Raw genomic sequence first — 5,180 nt, forward strand, 5'->3', positions numbered from 1 at the left:
CAAACTGCTGCTTCCAATGTTACAGCAGCTCCAACTGCAGCTCCTAATGCTACAGCTGCCCCAACTGCTGCCCCAACAATGGCTCCCAGTGTTACAGAAGCTCCAACTGCAGCTCCTAATGCTACAGATGCCCCAACTGCTGTGCAAACAGCTGCTTCCAATGTTACAGCAGCTCCAACTGCAGATCCTAATGCTACAGCTGCCCCAACTGCTGCCCCGACAATGGCTCCCAATGTTACAGCGGCTCCAACTGCAGCTCCTAATGCTACAGATGCCCCAACTGCTGCCCAAACTGCTGCTTCCAATGTTACAGCAGCTCCAACTGCAGCTCCTAATGCTACAGCTGCCCCAACTGCTGCTCCCACATTGGCTCCCAATGTTACAGCAGCTCCAACTGCAGCTTCTAATGCTACAGCTGCCCCAACAATGGCTCCCAATGTTACAGCAGCTCCAACTGCAGCTCCTAATGCTACAGATGCCCCAACTGCTGCTCCAACTGCTGCTTCCAATGTTACAGCGGCTCCAACTGCAGCTCCTAATGCTACAGATGCCCCAACTGCTGCTCCAACTGCTGCTCCCAATGTTACAGCGGCTCCAACTGCAGCTCCTAATGCTACAGCTGCCCCAACTGCTGCCCCGACAATGGCTCCCAATGTTACAGCGGCTCCAACTGCAGCTCCTAATGCTACAGATGCCCCAACTGCTGCCCAAACTGCTGCTTCCAATGTTACAGCAGCTCCAACTGCAGCTCCTAATGCTACAGCTGCCCCAACTGCTGCCCCAACAATGGCTCCCAATGTTACAGCGGCTCCAACTGCAGCTCCTAATGCTACAGCTGCCCCAACTGCTGCCCCCACAATTGCTCCCAATGTTACAGCAGCTCTAACTGCAGCTCCTAATGCTACAGATGCCCCAACTGCTGCTCCAACAGCTGCTCCCAATGTTACAGCGGCTCCAACTGCAGCTCCTAATGCTACAGATGCCCCAACTGCTGCTCCAACTGCTGCTTCCAATGTTACAGCGGCTCCAACTGCAGCTCCTAATGCTACAGCTGCCCCAACTGCTGCCCCGACAATGGCTCCCAATGTTACAGCGGCTCCAACTGCAGCTCCTAATGCTACAGATGCCCCAACTGCTGCCCAAACTGCTGCTTCCAATGTTACAGCAGCTCTAACTGCAGCTCCTAATGCTACAGCTGCCCCAACTGCTGCTCCCACAATGGCTCCCAATGTTACAGCAGCTCCAACTGCAGCTCCTAATGCTACAGCTGCCCCAACTGCTGCCCCCACAATGGCTCCCAATGTTACAGCAGCTCCAACTGCAGCTCCTAATGCTACAGCTGCCCCAACTGCTGCCCCAACAATGGCTCCCAATGTTACAGCGGCTCCAACTGCAGCTCCTAATGCTACAGCTGCCCCAACTGCTGCCCCCACAATGGCTCCCAATGTTACAGCAGCTGTAACTGCAGCTCCTAATGCTACAGATGCCCCAACTGCTGCTCCAACTGCTGCTCCCAATGTTACAGCGGCTCCAACTGCAGCTCCTAATGCTACAGATGCCCCAACTGCTGCTCCAACTGCTGCTCCCAATGTTACAGCGGCTCCAACTGCAGCTCCTAATGCTACAGCTGCCCCAACTGCTGCCCCGACAATGGCTCCCAATGTTACAGCGGCTCCAACTGCAGCTCCTAATGATACAGCTGCCCCAACTGCTGCCCCCACAATGTCTCCCAATGTTACAGCAGCTTCAACTGCAGCTCCTAATGCTACAGGTGCCCCAACTGCTGCTCCCACAATGGCTCCCAATGTTACAGCAGCTCCAACTGCAGCTCCTAATGCTACAGCTGCCCCAACAATGGCTCCCAATGTTACAGCAGCTCCAACTGCAGCTCCTAATGCTACAGATGCCCCAACTGCTGCTCCAACTGCTGCTTCCAATGTTACAGCGGCTCCAACTGCAGCTCCTAATGCTACAGCTGCCCCAACTGCTGCCCCGACAATGGCTCCCAATGTTACAGCGGCTCCAACTGCAGCTCCTAATGCTACAGATGCCCCAACTGCTGCCCAAACTGCTGCTTCCAATGTTACAGCAGCTCCAACTGCAGCTCCTAATGCTACAGCTGCCCCAACTGCTGCCCCAACAATGGCTCCCAATGTTACAGCGGCTCCAACTGCAGCTCCTAATGCTACAGCTGCCCCAACTGTTGCCCCCACAATTGCTCACAATGTTACAGCAGCTCTAACTGCAGCTCCTAATGCTACAGATGCCCCAACTGCTGCTCCAACAGCTGCTCCCAATGTTACAGCGGCTCCAACTGCAGCTCCTAATGCTATAGATGCCCCAACTGCTGCTCCAACTGCTGCTCCTAATGCTACAGCTGCCCAAATTGCTGCTCCAACAGCTGCTTCCAAAGTTACAGCAGCTCTAACTGCAGCTCCTAATGCTACAGCTGCCATAACTGCTGCTCCAACTGCTGCTCCCAATGTTACGGCGGCTCCAACTGCAGCTCCTAATGCTACAGATGCCCCAACTGCTGCCCAAACTGCTGCTTCCAATATTACAGCAGCTCCAACTGCAGCTCCTAATGCTACAGATGCCCCAACTGCTGCCCCGACAATGGCTCCCAATGTTACAGCGGCTCCAACTGCAGCTCCTAATGCTACAGATGCCCCAACTGCTGCCCCGACAATGGCTCCCAATGTTACAGCGGCTCCAACTGCAGCTCCTAATGCTACAGATGCCCCAACTGCTGCTCCAACTGCTGCTTCCAATGTTACAGCGGCTCCAACTGCAGCTCCTAATGCTACAGCTGCCCCAACTGCTGCCCCGACAATGGCTCCCAATGTTACAGCGGCTCCAACTGCAGCTCCTAATGCTACAGATGCCCCAACTGCTGCTCCCACAATGGCTCCCAATGTTACAGCAGCTCCAACTGCAGCTCCTAATGCTACAGCTGCCCCAACTGCTGCCCCCACAATGGCTCCCAATGTTACAGCAGCTTCAACTGCAGCTCCTAATGCTACAGATGCCCCAACTGCTGCGCAAACAGCTGCTTCCAATGTTACAGCAGCTCCAACTGCAGCTCCTAATGCTACAGATGCCCCAACTGCTGCCCAAACTGCTGCTTCCAATGTTACAGCGGCTCCAACTGCAGCTCCTAATGCTACAGATGCCCCAACTGCTGCTCCAACTGCTGCTCCCAATGTTACAGCGGCTCCAACTGCAGCTCCTAATGCTACAGATGCCCCAACTGCTGCTCCCACAATGGCTCCCAATGTTACAGCAGCTCCAACTGCAGCTCCTAATGCTACAGCTGCCCCAACTGCTGCCCCGACAATGGCTCCCAATGTTACAGCGGCTCCAACTGCAGCTCCTAATGCTACAGCTGCCCCAACTGCTGCCCCCACAATGTCTCCCAATGTTACAGCAGCTCCAACTGCAGCTCCTAATGCTACAGCTGCCCCAACTGCTGCCCCGACAATGGCTCCCAATGTTACAGCGGCTCCAACTGCAGCTCCTAATGCTACAGATGCCCCAACTGCTGCCCAAACTGCTGCTCCCAATGTTACAGCAGCTCCAACTGCAGCTCCTAATGCTACAGCTGCCCCAACTGCTGCCCCCACAATGGCTCCCAATGTTACAGCAGCTTCAACTGCAGCTCCTAATGCTACAGCTGCCCCGACAATGGCTTCCAATGTTACAGCAGCTTCAACTGCAGCTCCTAATGCTACAGATGCCCCAACTGCTGCCCCCACAATGGCTCCCAATGTTACAGCAGCTTCAACTGCAGCTCCTAATGCAACAGCCACTACCACTGCTGCACCAGCTACTTCAACCACCACTGCATCAACAGATCCTCCTACATCCAGTGAGGGAACCCTTGGGTTTGAGTTTAGTCTCAATCAAACATTTACATCAGATCTCTCAAACTCATCCTCGACGGCGTACCAGACTTTGGCTGCAGAAGTGGTCAAAGAGGTAAGATGATATAAAAATATGTTTTTTACACCAAAAAAAAAAGAAAGTCTATAAGGATCACCCGAGAAAGAAGTATATTTTTCTTTTTCTTTTTGGAAATAAATCTGATCCCTTTGCACACTGAATATACTGATGTTTCTACTGTTCTTGCGTTGATGTACAGTACATGGAAATTTGGCCATTCTATTTGTCCCCACAATTGCCATTGTGACGCACCAAAAGCTAATCTTTTTGTTTAAATACCCCATTGTATACCTTTTTTTACCCAATATTTTTGGAAGTAGAGTCTGGTAGATGTTCTTTAATTTTGTAAACATATTATGTATGCAGAATATAGCATGTAAGATGTATCAGCCTCCAAACAAAACAGAGCAACATTTTTAAATTTTTTTCTAAACCATTACATTACAAATTACAGTAATGTTGTCTTTCAGGTAAACAGAGTCTGTACAGATGTGTATGGATCATCTTACAGACGCTCAATTGTTAACTCATTCACGTAAGATTCAATTTTAATCACTTGCTTATATTTTTCTGCACATTTGCCAGTCACTTGCTGTTTAAAAGTGTTGCTTTTTCTCTTTTTCATTAAAGGAGTGGATCAGTGGTTGTCGACACGACGCTTGTGTTCAATGATGACAGCTCAGTTCCCTCAGTAAGCAATGCAACTACAGAACTCCGCAGTGTATTTACGAGCAGCTCTACCTCCCTGAACATTATATCAGGCACTGTTAATGCAAGTAAGTAATTGGAAATTTAAAAATCTAATTGAATTAATCTGTTCATCAATCTGTTTAAATTACATGCATATTACAGTGTCATAATAATTGATAACCCATTGGTATTTGTACAGCCTCTTCTTCTTCTGCTGCTTCCACCGCTGCAACAACTACAACTACAGCAACTGCTACAACCACAGAAACCACCACCACTGCATCAACAGATCCTCCTACATCCAGTGAAGGATCTGTCGACCTTAACTTTAGTCTCAACCAAACATTCTCATCAGATCTCTCCAACTCATCCTCAGAGGCGTATCAGATTTTAGTCGCAAAGGTGGTCAAAGAGGTAAGATGTCTTTGCACTGTAACAGTGTACTGCAAATAAATTGTGATTTTATTTTGTAACAATAATATTCCATGGGCATCGTTAGACAGAGAAGCATCTTCTAAATTTAACTGCAAATAATCAGCAAATATTTT

At 50.1% G+C, this 5,180-nt stretch overlaps 1 long non-coding RNA gene across 1 annotated transcript; it reads left to right on the plus strand.

Moving 5' to 3' along the window:
- The first annotated feature begins 4,428 nt into the window (after positions 1–4,428).
- Positions 4,429–4,910, plus strand: LOC119484839. The gene is made up of 3 exons (XR_005206135.1): positions 4,429–4,477; positions 4,573–4,718; positions 4,832–4,910. It is a non-coding gene; the product is annotated as an uncharacterized LOC119484839 (long non-coding RNA).
- Positions 4,911–5,180: the final 270 nt, after the last annotated feature.

This window comes from Sebastes umbrosus, chromosome 3, assembly GCF_015220745.1.
Source record: "Sebastes umbrosus isolate fSebUmb1 chromosome 3, fSebUmb1.pri, whole genome shotgun sequence".
NCBI classification, from domain to species: domain Eukaryota; kingdom Metazoa; phylum Chordata; class Actinopteri; order Perciformes; family Sebastidae; genus Sebastes; species Sebastes umbrosus.